This window comes from Acomys minous (assembly GCF_964271855.1).
Source record: "Acomys minous genome assembly, chromosome: 3".
NCBI classification, from domain to species: Eukaryota; Metazoa; Chordata; class Mammalia; order Rodentia; family Muridae; genus Acomys; species Acomys minous.
Window position 1 is genome coordinate 20443631 of NC_140485.1, and position 18769 is coordinate 20462399.

At 48.7% G+C, this 18769-nt stretch overlaps 1 long non-coding RNA gene across 1 annotated transcript in view; it reads left to right on the forward strand.

Annotated features, from left to right (window-relative positions):
- The first annotated feature begins 336 nt into the window (after window positions 1-336).
- Window positions 337-18769, forward strand: part of LOC311594834 — a 112502-nt gene continuing 94069 nt past the window's right edge. Inside the window, exon 1 of the long non-coding RNA XR_014778230.1 lies at window positions 337-533. This is a non-coding gene — a long non-coding RNA (uncharacterized lncRNA). The remainder of the gene's footprint in view (window positions 534-18769) is intronic.

The window sequence follows — 18769 nt, forward strand, 5'->3', positions numbered from 1 at the left end:
TCTTCTAGCTGCTGTGCACAGAGATCTCCATTAAATCCTTTAAGTGCGGTGTTTACAGCGAGGGGACTGATTCTGATCAGTCAATGGACTTCACCAGCCCATTGACGATTGATGTGTCTGTTGAGCAAGCGTTGCTGGGGGAGGGGCCTCCGGAAGCCAGCTTGCTCCCAGCGGAGTTCCCTCTCTCCCGCTGCTCTTGACGCAATACCTGACTAGGCAGTTTAGGGAGGGAAGTGTTGATTGTGGTTCCTGGTTTAATAAGGGACACACAGTCCATCGTGGTGGGACCGGCACCGGCAATCAGGAGCAGAAAGGAGGCAGGAAGTGGGTGGAGCCCACCGCTCGTGACCCACTTCCCCCAGAAAGGCTCTACCGCCTACCTCCTAGACTCCCCAACCTTCCAGAACAGCGCTACCAGCTGAGGATTAAGTGTTCAAAGACTTGAGCCCATGTGGAACAGTTGAATTCAAGCCGTAACAGGCTCCTTCTGGGTCGAAGCTTGTCTGAGCTGTGTGGTGCAGCCTTCAGGATGGGTGAGTGAGTGGTGGTTAGGACTCGCCTGAGGGTTCTTATGATCTGGCCTCCTGCCTCCTACCTGGGATGGAGAGCCTGCCCCTCCTCCCTCTTGGAACATTCTCCCTAAGTGCTGGGGTGGGATGAGGACGTCCCCACGTGCCCTGTCTTGTCCCCTCTCCCGTATGCTGAATCACCTGTGGTTTTCATTCCCAGAACCTCTTGTGCCTTGTTTTGGTTGAGGGAGTCATGTGTGCACCTTGCTTCTTCCCACGGTTGAGCCGAGCCTGGCCTCACCCCTGTTACCACATCCAGGCCTTCCCAGGAAACACTGCAAGTGCACACCATGCAATTTTCTAGCTCGTGAGAAGAGAAACAGAGTGACATGCCACTTCGTCCATTTTTAGTTCAACGAAAATGACACACCCGAACCAACTTTTTTTTTCACTTAGCTCACCTTCAGAACCCTTGAGCTCAGCTGGCACCATTCACCTCTAGGCTCTGCCCTGTCCCTGCTTTGTGGCATCTCTCCCAGCCCAGCACTTTCCAGCTCCTGGGTGCTCCCAGGAGGCAGCTCCCCGTTTCCTTCCCATTAACTCTGGACATGTTGTCATAACTGGATGATGAACAGCTGGGGAGAGGGATTAGACTTGGAACTTCTGTAAAGGCAAAAGTAAATTAAAATGTATCCAACACACACACACACACACACACACACACACACACACACACACACACACATATAAGGAAGAAAGTATGAGTTAAAATTCAGCCCCGTTGACAGAGTCATTATACACCCGGTGGGTGACATCTTTCTGTCTGTGATGGTGACCAGCCATCTCCATCAAGGGAACTGACACCTGGTGGTGTCTGCCTGTCTGTGATGGTGAACCAGCCATCTCTATCATGGGAACCGGCAGCATCACACCGGGTAGGCTTTTCTCTCTGCTTCTTATCTTGTAGCCCTAGGCCAACTTTTTCATTCGTTTTCCATTTTGTTTTTCTGGCACTAGTACTAAACCCCAGGGCCTGAAGGAAACTAGGCGAGTATTTCTATCACTAGCTACATCCACAACCCCTGAGGACACATTTTTTTTTTACCAGACTATTTAGAAGAAATACAGTTCCCTAAAGACTTTTGACTGATGGCCTTGATTAATTATTCAGCACGCATTTCCCGGGAAACAGAATGATATGTCTTTAGCAACACGTGCTCAATAGTCAAACTGGATCTGAAGCCTGCCTTTCCTGACTGCTCCAAGAAAGTGCCTCAGTTTCCTCACTGCTAAATATACACTTGTCAACAACAACAACAACATCTCAGAACATGTCCCGCTTTAAGCAATGCGCGATTATACTTTGGCTGTTTTTAAATACAATTTTTTTTTAATTGACAAAATTGTACGTACTTATCTTGCCTAACACAATTTACAGTATGAATATGGGGTGAGTGGCTTGCTAAAGCTAATTAACATCCGCATGACCTCATTGATGATCACCTTTGGTGGTGAGCACTCTGAAAGTGCGCTTACTTTGCAGTTTTCAAAACAGTAACATTGCACTTAACCGTCTTGCTGTATCGTACAATATCGATTGCATTTTAAGCGGTCGTTGGCTTGCAGCAAGCACCTGATGACAGTGGTACTGACCACAAACCTGATGGGCTAGGAACCGAGGAAATAAGGGCCACAGCAATGTTCTCTCAGGTTCCGCACACGTATTAGTGGAAGAAGTTGGCTCGGGTCGCCTGTCTGGCTGGCCTTAGCCGTATCAAGGACAGGTATTGAAGCCAGCCTGCGGGCCTCTGGGGAGCAACTCCCGCCTCCTTCTTCTCCTCATCACCTAGTGAGTGAGGACGACACATCCATCATGCACACTGGGAGAGCTGGGGACACCAGCTGGAGCGCTGGGGGCTGCCTTTCTTCAGGGTAACTCTCTCTCCCTCGCTCAGTCTCTTTTGGCCAGTGGAGAAGTCTGAGCTTGGTGGCAGGTTCTTCCTGGCCCCATCTCGTCTCCTCCTGCTGCATCCTTGGCTTCTGTCCAGCAAGCCTCTCTCTCCCTCCGCTCCTGCTCAGGCGTCGCATCTTACTATACAGCTGTCCAGAGTCCGAGGGCTGCCATGGGAGCTTCGAGGAGCTTGGAAGTTTGCAGCTATGCAAGAAATAAACATCGCTCCCGTCTGCTCATGGAGAGAACGGAGACTGGGCAAAGGAGAGGCGGCGTGATATGTTAACTGTACCCAGATAAGCTTGGGGGAAAAATATCACATTAACCAGGCACCCTTGTGAGGGAGTTAAATAAAACACTGTCTTCCAAGGTTCAGGGTTGGTCTTGAACCCCAGTGGGAGGCCGCTCACCCACAGCCTCAGCCAGCCGGTGGCTGCTGAGTTTGCAGTGGTGGGTTTCCAAGTGCATGGTTTGGATCAGGGTCTTGTTCTGTCAGCTCCATGCCAGATCAAGCCGTTGCATAAATCATTACATAGGGCGAGCTGCTGCGGTGTGATTCCAGGCAATGCTACGTGCACAGAGCACAGAGACACAGTTACAAAGTGTACCTCCATAGTGTTGCCTTTGGAGTGTCCTTGAAAGGGGAGGCTCATGTAGAAAGAACATGGTCGCGCTGGGCCACCCGGGTGCAGGAGAGTCGGCAGCTTTGAGGTTGCCTCTGACTCCAGCAAACATGTGACACCAGGTAAGTCCTCACCTTCCCCTTCCTTCTCCTGCCCCCTTTCTCCTCATCTTCCTCGTCCTCTTCTTCCTCTCCCCTTTACTCTTCCTTCCTTCTCCCTCTCCTCTTTTTTGAGATAGAATCTTGGTACGTAGCCCAGGCTGGCCTCGAACTTGGGATCCTGCTGTCTTTGCCTCCTGAGCAGTGGGGTTACGGGTGTGTGTCACCACTCCAGGCTTGGCTGCTTCTTTTTATTTATTTATTTAACCTTTTTATTGATTGTCAATTTCACATCACACACCCCATTTTACTCATCTCCCCATCGCTCCATATCTGCCCTCTGCCCTTGCAACTCTCCGTTCCCCGCCCCCTCCTGCAAAATTCTTGCTGTGGAAGCTGTGATGTGTCACGCAGTATACCAGTATTGCCCAGTATTGCTTGCAAATGCTCATTGCAATGAGTCATTGGTCTGTTTTAAGGCCTCTGGCTTCTTCTACTCTTTCAATACTGGATCCTCACTGGGACTCCCCTTGGATATTCCATTGTTGCTCCGTGCCATGGAGCTTGTGCAGGACCAGCTCCTTCAAGGGATCCAAAAGTTCATAAATAGTACAGATGTTGGGGTGGGCCAACTCAAAGCCCTGGATATGGGCGTGGGTGGTAGCTGACTTGTTCAGCCTGCCAGCTCTCCTGCTTTGCCCAGGCGAGGAGCCGGGTTGCTCTCCTGAGTGAGGCAGACGGTGAGAGTGTGGCCAGCTCTCCTTCACACACGCACACCACCAGTGCCATCTCTACTGTGCTGTGACTTCCATTTTTAAAAGTCAGAACAGTGGGTCCTGTTCCAGATGCTAGTGCGTAGAAGCCAGCTTCTTTGGAGAGGCAGGTTGTGTTATCTAAACACAAAGGCTTGGAGGAGAGAGCAGTTGGGAGCATCAAATGCCGCAGGAAAACAGGTCTTCGGTTTCAAGGAAGCCACCGCTACATGGGCTGCCTATGACCACCAGGAACGTGCTGGGCAGTGTGGGATGTCCTCCCTGCAGCTGGGGTTTAGAAGCTTCAGCACTCTAGCTGGGCAGAGCTGTCTCAGGAGCCAGAAGCCATTGCCTTCCTCACCGTCCAATTCTGGGTTGAACATATCTTCAACATATTAGGTTGTTTGCAGGTATCTGGCACTTTATGAGAAACAGTCTCCAAGTATAAATGCAGTGGTTACAGAACCTCCTGCTGCCCTTATGGTGTTTGAAAAGACACTACTTGTTTGGACACAAGTGGCTGGGTAGCCCAAGTCAGGTGTCCCGAGATACAGCTTGGGTTGACAGTATTACTGCTCTTACTGCAAACCTTCCCAGTTCACCCTCACCTCCTGCTCCTTTGTGCTCTTGGGAACTTGACACCAAGTTTGATTCTGCAAGGAAAAGCTGTCAGGCTGGGATGGGGGGTGGGGGGTGGGGTGGGGGGGGGAAGCTCGGGATTCTTACTGTAAAGTTAACCTGATGTTCCATATAGAAAACCTATTAATCTTAGCCCGCATCACTAGCTAGGGGTTTTTTTTTTCTCTTGGTAGAAATTTCTTTTCAGTCACTTAAAAATCTATAAAGGTAGTGTATAGAAAGTATCAAAGAACACTTTTAAAAAAGGAGATGTAATCTTACCACCCAGAGCAATTCCCTTTGACAGTTTATATTCCTGTCCAGTCCTCTGTATATGTTCACATATAGGTACTTTCACTGTTCTGTGTATTTGATTTTGTATTATAGATTCCCACTTAACACCATGGAAACTATCCCATGTTTCCACATCATCATTAAATAGCCTTGAAGGTGCCATCTTGAAATTGTGAAGCATATCCCATCTTCTGGACGCTCTGTAATTACTTAACCATCCCCATACGGTGAGGCGGATACACTGTTGCCAGCTTTTAATAGCTATATATAAAGCTTCATTGAGCCCTCTTTGGAAGACAAGTCCAAGTTTCTGACTTACTCCTTCCAGCGGTTTTCCAGAGAGGGCTATTGCCAGGTGGACGAACGTAAACTGTTTTTAGGCTTCTAACTCACGCTGCCAAATGGCTTTGCAGAATGTTTCTTCCAAAGACAGAAAGCGGCCTTGGCTTAGGACTGTGGGGGTGAGGAGAGTCCCCTCCCCTTTCCTCCTGATGTGAGGAAAGGGGTCAGGACTGGACTTGTTTTTCAAGAAGCTCCAGGCCAAAAAAGGAGGAAGGTGATGAATGAATGTTCAGGACTTACCTTGTAGAAATAATAATAATATGATGCCTGGTAAGGAGGTCTTTCTAGAACATTCTATACTCTTTCTTGGCTTCTTAACATTTTTGTTCATGTCTTTATTATTTTCACCATTAGAGCATCCAGCTTATGAAGATGTAATGCATTAGGTAAAAGTTGTATACATAATTCAAGTGTGACCAGTAGTAGTGCCCTAGGGGTGGAGAGCCCCTGGATACCAGCCACGGTCACTTCTGACTTTTCTCTGCACAGCATCTACAGATAGCAGGTCCTTGGGTCCACCCAAACCCAAGACTGGACGCTCCCTTGGAGAAATGTCAAAATTGTCACTTTACACATAATCCTCAGTACACAGACTCTGAGGAGGGCTGTCTTAGGGTGTCTGGACCAGGAGTGTTGGATTCTTTCAGAGACTGTTTCTTTCCTGCAGGTTCAGACTCTCCCGCCCTTTGCTAACTGCCGAGTTTGGAGTTGCAGGACCGATTTGGAGTGTTGCAGAATGCTATGATCCTCACATTTAAACCTGACTTATTTTTAAATAATGCATAAAAAGATTTACTGACATAAAACACTTTAATTGAAAACACGATGCTTGCAGGATACTCCAGGCCAGTGCTCAAGATGTCTGAATGAACTGACTGGGGAGGCTGTTCAAAGATCACTCTCCAGGGCGCAGAAACCCTTTGGGTCTTCAATGATGGCCCTTCTCCTGAGATGCCTGAGGCTCAGAACCACCCTGATGGAGGGTAAAATACCAGATTCTCCAGACTCCTGCAGCACCTGCCCCTTTCAAGAAAGAGAAGTAATTTGTTCTGCTGGAGGCCAGTAGGGGGCGCGATCGAGCAAAAAGGTGGTAGTGCCTGATGGCCATGGGGTTGAACTGGAGCCTTATGAAGTCTATTGTATATAGTTCATCATAGACAAAATAGACTGAGTGGTGCTGGAGGGATGGCTCACAGGTTAAGAGCACTGACTGCTCTTCCGGAGGAGTTGGGTTCAGTTCCCAGCACCCACCTGGCAGCTCACTGCTGTCTTTAACTCTGGCCCCATGGTATTTTATGCCCTCTTCTGTACTCTGAGGATGCTGCATGCATGCAGTACACAGGCATACATGCAAGCAAAACATCCCCACATATAAAAATAATTAAACAATTTTCAAAAAATGGGCTGAGAGAACTGTCTCCACCTAAGGCTGCGCTCATGCATTGGAGGAACTTAAGTTGGAAGTGTGACTCTGATGGAGAATTTCAGAGTCTGTGTGGGAGACCTCCGTGGAAATACTGTGCTTGAACAGTAAGGTTTCTTGATGCCCCAAGATGGTGCCCAGTCCTGATCATGGTGCAGGCCACTTTTCTCCACAGAGCCCGGGACTCCTTCCTTTTCACTCTGCTGCCTAGGCGGTCCTTTCGCACCCCTGCCAGCGTGTCATCTCTGTATTGTTGACCACCGCCTTGGCGCGGAGGCCTTTACCACTGTACCCACTGGTTGGTGTGTAGTGGACAAGAGACAGTCTGTTGGCAGCCTGACACTTGTAGGTGGCTGAGCTGCGGGGCCTGGCAGCTCAGGGGAGGGAAGGCTCTCAAGATGAGGGCTTTGTGTACTTTTTTTTTTTCTCTGCTGTGCTGTGAAGGAGCCTGACAGGATTCCTAGCTCCTCACAGGCCACCCAGGATGGGCAGTGTGGAGGATCGGACCCTTAATTCACTGTGTTCAGCTAATCATGCAATCTAATCTATGGGAGCTGCATTTGGCTTGAGGTGTGGCCCCAGGTTCATCAGGTGTGACCCAGAAGACCTGAGCTATGTGTTACGGAACATGGCAACTCACTCTGGTACTGTTTCCATGGTGAAGATGGTGCTTTCCTGGCTTCTCGTATTCTCTTGGACAGCTGGCTTTGTCTCAGCTGCCCGTCCTGCAGAGAAAAGGTCTTTACTGGTGTCCAGTGTGACCCTTCTGCCAGCAGGAGGTTGTTGATTGCAGGCCTGAGCTTCAGGACACTGCTAGCTAGTACAGCACAGGCGCCATGCACACAGGCTGACTTTACACAAGCTCTGCCTAGTGGGCAGAAGAGGCCGGGTTCCTCACATCTGCTCCGTGGTATCTTAAAGGAAATCTCTCACCCCGTCTCTGAGGTGTGGCGCTTGGCTGCTGGGAAAAGACACAGTTTATCTGGCAACGAAAATTGTTTTGCAAGAGGTTCCCACAATTATGGTCTGAGGGAGGGTCCCTGCCAGCTTTTCTTAGTCACTTGGGCTTAGGAAAGGAAGGTGGTTTTCTTTATTTTGTTCTGAAGGCAAAGGCCATCTGGGGGCAGGGGTAATTACACTGAGCCAGGGAGACAAAGGGACTGCAGTTCTCAGCTCTGCTGCAGGTGGCTGAGAGCTTTGGTTGGAATGTCACAAAGTACCCAGGTTGAAGGGTGAGTCAGAAATCCTTAGGTCACATGCGGTTTTCTTTCATGGTTTTGCTGTGACTAGTCACTTGTTTTTACTTAGCAAGAACAACAGATGTTTGGGTGTCTGAAACAGCTCGGCCCGGCCCCTGCAGTCCTGGGGCTGCCCCGGTTTGGTAGAGAGCAGTTACACGGAGCATGAGACCTGGCAAGTCTTGTATGGAGTTAGCGAGAGTCTTAGGTAAGAAGTGGGGCATCCCTGGGCACACATACTAAGCCAGGCTCCTGTGATGCTCAACTGAGCTTGGAGTCAAAATATCGACTCATTGATTTGAATTACCCACCTTACTGGACCAGCCAGCCCTCCAGAAACAAATTCCTGCCTCTCAAGTGAGTGCGTATGCTGAGGTCTTGGTTTGGGTTTCCTTATATAAGCCAATATCTCTCACCTTGAATTTTGTTGAGATATAGAGCATCTGTCTAAACTCTGTGTTGAGTTTCTTTCCACCTGGTTAGAGATCCAGATCCTGGATAATTTTTATTACTGTACATACTCCTGTCTCTAACACTAACAGACACTGGCTAGAGCTACTGTCCCCTGAGCTGCAGGTGCCTCCTGCTGCCCTTGGTGCTCAGGGAGATCTTCCAGGCGTCCCAGGAACCACGGGTGAGGCTTCTCTGCGCTATACAGAGGGAAACGGAAGGCGGTCCAAGATCACTACAGGTCTCTGAGTGGTTGTCATTTGCTAGTAAAACAGAGCGCAGAAGCAAAATTGTGACTTAAATCTGGCCTTTTGACCGCTGTTCTCACTGTGCCTGACTCAGTTTACCTGTGAGTGCAAATCTGAGCTCTGCGGCCCTGGGGCTTTAGTCTGTAGGTGGGACCATAGGTGAGCTAGAGTACTACATAATGGTATTATGGTTTAAAGATGGCCTGTTTGAATCCTTGTCTCCAGCTGGTGGCGCTGCTTTGAAAGATTACAAATCCTTCAGGAGGTAGAGCCCCACTGGAGGAGGTGGCTCACTAGAGGACTGGTCTTAAGTTTTTTGTTTTTATTTTTTTATTTTTTATTTTATTTTATTTTTTTCCTGAGGCCTTGGCTATCCTGGGATTGCTTTGTAGACCAGATAGGCCTCAAACTCACAGTGATCTGCCTATCTCTGCCTCCTGAGTGCTGGGATTAAAGGCATGCACCACCATGCCTGGCTCTGGTTTTTATAACCAGACCCCACCTCTGGTCTGCTGTCTGCTTCCTTCAAGCATGGTGTGACTAGATGCTGTCCTCTCCTGCAGCCAGGCTTTTGCTGTCATGATAGTCTATAAGGATCCTTAAACTGTAAGCCAAAACAACCCCCCCCCCCACTTTCAAGTTGCTTCTTGTCAATATTAAGTCACAGCAATAAGAAAAAGTACTGAAGCTGGCAGTGGCGGAGCACGCCTTTAATCCCCGAACTCACAAGGCAGAAACAGGTGGATCTCTGAGTTTGAGACCAGCCTGGTTTACAGAGCGAGTTCCAGGACAGCCAGGGCTACACAGAAAAACCCTGTCTCAACAAAACAAAACAACAAACAAACAAAAACAACCCCCCCACAAAACAAAAACAAAGAAACTAATATAAGCATGACTTCTCAGCATTTAGCCTTCTCTGTGCCAAAGGCTGCCAGAGGTAGGGGGGTGGGAGGAAGGGGAAAGAGGGGAGGCATTCTAGTATCTACTACTTGAATTCTTTCCCTGCAGCTGGAAATTCCAAACATCTGGTGCCTCACAGATGTACTATTGCCACGAGGGAAATGCTGGGCTGCATGACTCTGATGCAGACGTCACTATGTCATGGTGCTCTCAGGGAGAGGGATGGCTGGACCCTGCGGAGTCCACAGAGCCAGGGGAAGGGCAGAGCTACAGGCACACTTTGCTTTCTGCCCTGCCAGTCTAACAGCTGGAGGGAGCACAGTCCACCCATTACTTGTTCTTCAGCACTCGAGAGTGAGCTCAGGACCATTTATACATGATAGTTGTAGCAACTGGCCTACCCCCCAGAGCTGTACCTAATCTTTTATTTTAACTTTATTGTTTATTCAATTATCTCTCTGTGTATTTGTTGGTTTGTGTGTCTGCATGCTCACGTGTGTGCCATGGCATGTCTGTGGAGGTCAGAGGGCAACTTTTGGGAGCTGGTTTTCTCCTTCTGCCATGTGGGAACCCAGGGGTCAAAGGTAGATTGTCTGGGCTTGGTGGAGGGCACCTTTATCTGCTGAGCCACAACCTTTACACACACACACACACACACACACACACACACACACACACACACACACACACACACACATTTGAGATGACACGACACTCTCATTTAACTGCCCAGGCTGGTTAGGAACTTGTACTGTAGCTCAGACTAGCCCTTAGGCTTAACCTCCTTCTGCCTCAGCCTCCCAAGTGGCTGGGTTTATGAATCGGTGCCTTCAGACCTGGCTTGCTTTGTTTGTTTTTGAGACCGGGTGTTGCCATGAAGTTCTGCCTTCAAACTCCTGGTCATCCTCTCTTAGCCTCGCCTTTTGGGGTGCGTGTACCTGACTCTCCTTATTTCTTCAAATGAACAATGATTGCTCTTGAACTCCCTGTGTTGCCGAGGATGACTTTGAACTTCTGATACCTACCCTTGCCTCCATTCCCCGATCATAACTATGTGTCACAGCACTTAGTTCATGCAGTGCTGCGACTCAAATCCGTGGCCTCATGCATGGTAGGCAAGGAATCAACCAAATGGGCCCCAGCCCCAGCCCACGGTGTCTCTTCTCACCAGACTTTCCACGAAGGGACGTGAATTAGTGCATCACTGTCTGAGGAAGGGGGTGCCTTCTTTCTTCTTCCCATGAGCAGTTGTGGGAGGACATGGGTTGGTGTAGGAGGAAGGCAATAGGCAGCGGAGCTTATTTTCATGAGGACATCAGGCCTGAAAGGCTGCTCCTCAAACGGGCCTGCTGCTAAGCCTGGGTTCTGTTGGGGAAGACAGCCATAGCAGATCACCAACAGTGTGGCTTGTGGATCAGTGATGTTAACTGCATTGCATTTTTGTTGGTGGGGTGTGAGGGTGTGGGGGTGTGGGGGAAGTTGGCTTTGTCAGGATGAAGTCCTGCCTGGGCTAGACACTGCCCTTGAAGCCAATGAGAGATTTTTAGTCTCTGCATTTTTACACATGGAGGTGATTGCTCCCCAGAGGCCTATGGGTGGAACGAATGTGGCATGGCTTCCCACCCAGTTGGCCAGTATTGATGCCATGTTTGTGGTGCTGATAGGAACTACGTACATCCTGAGACCCAGCGGGCATTAAGGACCTTAAAAAATATACAAGACATTCCTAAGATTTTCCTCTTAGTATTTGTTTAGTATTTTTAAAAAATATTTATTTATTTATATGTATACAGTGCACATCAGATCACATTATAGATGGTTGTGAGCCACCATGTGGTTGTTGGGAATTGAACTCATGACCTCTGGAAGAGCAGTCAGTGCTCTTAACCGCTGAGCCATCTCTCCAGCCCTTGTTTAGTATTTTTTGAATACCTACCATACCCAGGGAGGCCTGTTAGGCTCCAAGGGATGGATGTGAGGCTAATGACAGATGAGAGGAGTTATCTAAGCAGAAGCCATGTGTCCACGGGGCCCACACTGTTCTAGGGAAATGGAGGGAGGGGCAGGGGCCTGTTCTGTATATAGAATTTAGTCATGGTGGGTGCTTCTTCATTTGGTTATAGAAGTCAACTCTGAGTGCTGCCAGTTACCTGCCTAGCTGTCTTCTTACATTGATATTTGTGCACAAAGCATGGCGGTTGCTGTTCAGAAGAGAGGTGGAGAGAGGGGAGGTCTCACAAAGCATCCTGGTACTCATTCCTCCCCTGGCTACTGGCTGCCATGGAAACCAAGCTGTGTCTGGGCCAAGCTTTGCAGGGTGCTCCACTGTCTCCTCTCCTGGTGTCTACTGATATGTCCTGTTTATCTCTTCTCTTTGCTTTCTCTATGGTTATCTCTTCACCACAGTGAATTCTCACTCCATGAAAAACACCAAGGATGTCAGGTGTGGTGGCACATGCCTTTAGTCCCAGCACTTGCGAGGCAGATGCTGGCAGATCTCTGTGAGGTCGAGGCCAGCCTGGTCTACAGAGTGAGTTCAGGACATCCAAGGCTACACAGAGAAACCCTGTCTCGAAACAACAACAACAACAACAACAAAGAGAGAGAGAGAGAGAGAGAGAGAGAGAGAGAGAGAGGGAGAGCGCTAGGCTGGAATGGCTGAGAGCCTGTCCTTCTGTGAGCTCTACCAAGAACCCCTCTTAACGCTACTCTTCCAGTTGTACCCACGGAAGAAACAACCTTCATGGCCCCAGTGGGTCAGCTCATCCTCCAGGAAAGGACAGAGCGTGAAACTGTTTATTCACATGCCAGGGAGTGGAGGGTGGACCAGCCACATCTACTGCCCTCTCACTGGGGCACACGTGGGATTTTCTTTCTGTTCTCAAGCTCACATTGGGAGAAAACTTGTCTGAGGCATCTGCCCTTGAGGTCAACACTCCCAATTTCTTTCACTCAGTTTACTGGCCTGCCCAGGGTAGAACCCTGTCTTGTTTGGCTGGGAAAGGTGGAGATAGGCAAGGAATTCCCATGCTGCATTTGATAGCCTTCCTTTTGGCCATTGTGCTCACCGACAGGGTCCACTCACTGGCTGCTGGGAAGAAGGACCAGGGCTTTTGTCTCAGTTTTCTTTCTTAAAAAGGACACACCTGGAATAGGACCAGTCATCTCTTAAAAAAGAACTATCAATGCACACTCCCTATATGCATGGGGCTTTTGATTGGCACCTAATAATTATGCATGCTTATGGGATACAGTGTTTGGTGGATATGGAGGTAAGGTTTAGACAACACGGAACCAGTGAGACTGACTGGAGCGGCTTAGTGAAGACGGCCACTACTAAAGGTGGCTGCTATGTAATTCATTACGTAATCAATTCTGACAAGAAGCCACTTTTGTGTGATTCTCAATAAAATGTCCCCGGGGATCAAGGGTGCATGCCCACAGAATGAAGTATGTCACGTTAGTGACATCTGCTCTGGGCAGTTCTTCAAAGGAGTCTGTTCATAGGCGACTGTAGGTTTGTCAGATTGACAGCTGAAGCTAACTATGACACACAGAGTGTCATTTCAACGCATGTATAGAGTGTGTTACAATGGAGGACTCTGGCACGTGCAGACTCCAAACACTTATCCAGTCTTTTTGTCTTAGGAACATTATTATACAGTTGTCAGTCATGTCACCCTTCAGTGTTGTAATCCTAACACCTTCCCATCGGTCTCCTCTGACAGCCTGTTCTTGCCTGTCCCTACTGGGACCTGTGGGTCAGGGTTAAGACCCTGCTCTCCCTTCTGGCGGTTCCAAAAGCTTGACATGGGAGTGATGCTAGGAGCCTCCAGTATGGCCTGTAGATCAACCAGATTTTGTCACTCAGCCCTTTAAAGTGGCTGTAACCTTTGCAAGCTTTGGTTCATTTAGTCCATTGTGTGTGTGTGTGTGTGTGTGTGTGTGTGTGTGTGTGTGTGTGTACAGTGCTCTATCTGCATGTACACCTGCAGGCCAGAAGAGGGCATTAGATCACATTATAGATGGTTGTGAGCCACCATGTGGTTGCTGGGAATTGAACCCAGGACCTCTGGAAGAATAGCTAGTGCCCTTAACCTCTGAGTCATCATCTCTCCAGCCCCATCCACATGTAAGCTCTTAGTTTTCAGAGGAATGAAAGTTTTCTTGCGTGAAATACTGGACAACCACAAGTATTCTTAGAAGCGACAGCACTCACTAAGGAACTTGCTGTTGTTGTCCTTGGTATGATGTGACGTGTTACAGGTTGTACTGACCCCCTTGGACGATCTCTACTGACAACAACTGGGACCTCGGGTGGTTATGGTGCAAACACCGAGGCCTAGAATCTTCAAAGGTTCACTTGTGTTTGAGGTGGTTGATGCTACCAGCTAGGACTTTAGTAGTAGCTATGGGCCAGAACGCCTGCATGTAACCTTGGCTTTCTCTCAGCATGGAGACCTTAGGATGGATGAGCAGGAAATGCCCATGTGAGGGCAGGGGATGAGGGGACCCTCAGTTTGGAACACTTGCTGCTCTGGATTTCAGCCAGAGGTCTGGCCTTTTTGTTGTGTAGAGGTGGCTTTTGTTGTGCTGTTCAAAGCCAACAGCACTGGTTTGCAGGCTGTAAGTCTTACTCGGTGATGGGCTGGCCGTGGGCTTAGCATTCTGGGAGTCCTAGCTAGGTTCATCCCTCAGCACCAAAATGAATGAATAGGCTGTTGAAAAATTTTTTCAGAGAAGTGCCTAGTGTGGTCCCTGAGATGAAATATATGCTCTACAAACAAGGCTAGTGCTTGTGTGGCCCTGACTGGCTGGGTGTTGGGATACAGAGGCAGAGCAGGGCATTATCACCCCCTTTTGGCATGAAGACGGAATGTGACCACTGTCCTGTGGAATTAAACTCTCACCTTTACCAGCTCACATTCCTGGGAGGTGAGCAGCTCAGGGAAATCACTACAAATACCACAGCACACAGAAAAAAAAAAACTGGCCTCTTAAAATAGTTTATATGGTTAGGAGGTTTTTAAAAAAACTTCTCTGCTGGTTTCACATATGCGTGCGATGAATTTTAGTTGTTTTCCCCCTCATTCCCCCCACGCAGCCCTCCCCCTCTAACTAGAACCTTCTTCCAAGTCCCCCTCCTGCTTTCACGTCTCCTTTCTATGAGAGACTCACTGAGTTTAACAGAAGTGGCTTCCTCGAACATAGGTGGAAGATTATTTATTGGGATGTGGACAGCTTACCGCTGGCTACAACACTGAAGACATCTGCCCCCTTCTGCACCCCCCCATCCCTAGCAACCAATAGTCTTGCAGAGGAGGAGCCAGACCTCATGGGCTGCTCTTTTATCTTTATCGGTGATGAGATGTTGACAGGACCAGTCTCCTTTTACAGACAGCCGCAGCTGCCGTGAGTTCATGAATGCAGTGACTAACTAGGTCATGTCCAGAGGACGTGTTTTTGGTCACATCTCTCATCCTTCAACTCTTAGGTTCTTTCTGCCTTCTCTTCTGAAATAGTCCCTGAGCCTTGGCGGGGGCGATACAGTGTCCCACTTATGAGCCAAGCGTCCTCACTAATTCTTGGCACTTTAGGCAATGCTGAGCGTCTACATTAAGTGTTGCCCACCAGATGTCTAGGAGTTTTGAATTATGGATTCAAGAAGTCTTTTGTGTGGTGGACATAATTATTTAAGGATATTTGTGACCCAAAAGGTCTACGTGCCTAGTGTCTGTCAGTGTTGATGTGGGAAAGTCTATATTTTCCCCTTTGGTCAGGTGGCTGCAGTGACGCAAGGACTTTTGTTATAGGGGGCATCAATTTGTAATTTGCTTGTAGGTATCTTGTTCTGATGTTTAGATGGACATCCAAAGCAACATCTTTGCCGGGCAGGTGCTGATGCAACTCTCTCTACTTCATGGACCAGATGACAAGGTCCTCGCTTGCTAATGATGAGTATCGAGCACACAGATGGCCTTGGCCATGCTCGCTCTGTTGAGCATCTTGTTTTCCAGGAATATTTAATGACAGTGGGAAATGTGATCTAACATGAAGCCTGCTCCATCAGGACTGCAGACTGTGCCCAGGCACCCTGAGTCAGCATGAGGAACCACAGGCAGGAAGGGAGCCAGCCCACCAAGGCTGCTGCCCCAGGATGGCCATGGAGGAAGAGGCATCAGGAAGTGCCAGGCCAGCGAAGTCAGTCAACCCTTTTCTCCTAGCATCCTGCTTGGAGGGAAGGAGAGAAATGAACAGCAAGAAGAAGAAGATGAGGCTGCTAGGACTGAGGTGCATCACTGGCAAAGCTCAATAGTGAGGACTAATATTTCCCATAAGCCCAGTCATATCCAGTAACCCTATTAAAGGCGACTGGCTGCTGACTCCTCGGGGTCCCCTAAGGTCATGCCTACAAGGTTCTTAGAATACTGTTATTTAAAAAAACAACTTGGCTATTGCAACTGGAGAGTCAGAGTAAATGGATCTGCGCGGCCTCAACTGTCGGCTCTCAGACTCGTTCTTCAGTTACCATGGCTAATTGTTTCAGCTCTGGCCTGACCATTCCTGCCAAAACTTGGATGGAAAGTAATTGTTATTGCAGTAGTTTTAAGAAGCGGGGCATCCCCTTCCCCCGGCAATGGGCAAAGAGATCCCTTGTTGGTGGTGCTGTTTTTGTATCAGTCAGAGGCAGAGCAGATGGCAGTCCTTTGCTCATCTTAGTTTGATGCTTGGCTTGGTGGCCAAAGCTGTCTTATGCCTAGGACTCAGAAAAAAAAAATCAGACCATCAAGTCAAATCCAGGCAGTGTAGCACAGGATGAGGAAGGAAGATGGAGAGAGACCTGTGGACGGTCATGCCACCCCCAGACCTGCCTTCTAGTGACCAGCACAGGCAGGCCGTAGACATTCCCTTGCCTCTCTGCCTTATTCAGCACAGAGCCACCACGATGTGCAACTCTGTAGAGGTCAGATGGGAGAGGAAGAGAAGTGGGATAGCTTGAGTGTTAGAAAGAGAGACGTGAGGGTGGAGAGGAGTAGCCTGTTGTGAGTGGCCAGCCCTGCTGCCTAGGGCCAAGGAGAGGTCCTAGCCTGCACTGCCGCTGAGGCCATGTCTGAGTTTGTGGTCATGCAGTGGCTGGGGAGGGTGTCGATGTCCATGGCTCAAATCACCACTAGAGAACAGGCAGCTGCAGGGGACCATATGGGGGGTAGTGGTGGTGGTGGTGGTGATGGTGGTGGTGGTGGTGATGGTGGTGGTGATGGTGGTGGTGGTGGTGATGGTGGTGGTGGTGGTGGTGGTGGTGATGGTGGTGGTGATGGTGGTGGTGGTGGGTGATGGTGGTGGTGGTGGTGATGGTGGTGGTGATGGTGGTGGTGGTGGTGGTGGTGATGGTGGTGGTGGTGGGTGATGGTGGTGGTGGTGGTGATGGTGGTGGTGATGGTGGTGGTGGTGGTGATGGTGGTGGTGGTGGTGGTGGTGGTGGTGGTGGTGGTAATGGGTCAGCCAGCTCTGAGGGCTGGTCTTGCCACTAGTCTGGTGTAGCTCAGGCTGATCTTATGCCCTGGATCTTCCTGCCTCAGCTGGACCCCATGTGTTAGGATTTCAGGTGTGTGCTACCACACCCAGCTAGACATCAGGCATTCTCTCTCTCTTTCTTTCTCTCTCTTCTTTCTTCCCTTACTTCAGCTCTTCCTTTCTTCCTTCTTTCCTTTTTTTTTTGTTTGGTAGAGTATCATTTGGGTCCAACCTTAGCCTCAAACTTGTTATGTAGCGAAGGCTAACCTTGAACTCCTGATCCTCCTGTCCTCACCTCTCAAGTGTTAGGATTACAGATGTGTACCACTGTACCTGACTCTAGGCAACAGTTTTTAGCAGACAGGTTCTTGACTAATTTTATTTTGGAAAAAAAATTTTATTTTAATCTTTTAAAAAAGAAAGAAAAAGTAATCAGTGAGATAGCTCAGAGAGTGAATGCATGGACTGCTGAACTGAGCTGCATGGCCTGATTTTGATCCCTGGGACCCACATGATGGAAAGAGAAAATTGGCTCCCACAGGCCATCTTTATCTTCTTTTCTCTGTATGTATGCCGTGACAAGAGTGTGAGCACATACACATGTCCGCACACACTTGTACACACACAGAGAAATGGTTAAAAAGGAATAATAAATTGGTAATGAGCATATTGTTTCAGCAGGCTTCTCTGCTTATTGCTGGAAGTCTCTATGTGGGCTCTTTGCTACAAAGCCTCCTGCTCTCCTGCCTCCTCCTGGTCCTGCTCCTCCTCCTCCGGGCCCTGCTCCTCCCCCTCCTGGTCTGCTCTTCCTCCTTCATCATCTGTTCTGAAATAATCCCAGGTTATATCACATGAAGCTTCAGACATGGTTTAGAGGGTCTGGTTACCTCCCACTCACTTTACCCCATTGATTCCAGCATAATTACAGCACAGTACCCAACCCAGGAGGCTGGCACGGGGATGTTGTGTGTACAGCTTAATGACATGTTATCACAGGCACACAGTCCCCAAACTGCCACTGCAGCCATGACGGAGTCCACCCCGCAGACAACCTCCCTCCCCTGTGGATGCACCCCTTCACCCACGCCTCTAGCAACCACTGATCTTTTCCATGTCTGCAGTTTGGCTATGTTTTCAAATTGTCACATACATGGGATTGTGTAGTGCGTGACCTTTTGAGACCAGCTGTTTTTCACTCAGCAGAATTCCCTTGAGTTCTGGACAACATGTTGTGTGTACTGAGCCTATTTTGTTTTTGTTTTAAATCACGGAGTAGCACTCCTTGTGATAGTTAATTTTATGGGCTAAACTGTAAGTTGTGCTACTAGATATTTTGTCAAATACAGATTTTACCTCACCCTTCCCACCACCCCCATCTCATCCCTACTTCCCTTTCCCTTCTGTTATCCCCATTCTTCTTTTTGGAGCATGTGTCCCACTATGCGCCCCAGGCTGACCTAGAACTCAAGATCCCCTTACCCCAGCCTCCTCAGTGCTAGGTATATAGGCAATTTACTACCACTCCAAACTTTCTAGATGCTTCTGTAAAGGGGTTAGAGGGCAAGACTATATTTATATCAGCTGACTTTGAGTAAAGCAGATTGTCTTCCATGGGCAGATGAGACTCATGGGAAGGCCATTGTTTAAAAAAAGAAAAAGATTGATTTCACCAAGAAAGAGGGAATAATTTAGATAACTGTAACAATAAAACAACTTTTTTCTGGTTTTCCAGTGTGGCCTTAAAACCTGGGCTTTCCCTCCACTTGAGATCTTGTTTCTTAAAATCTATCTGTGTCTCTGTCTACACA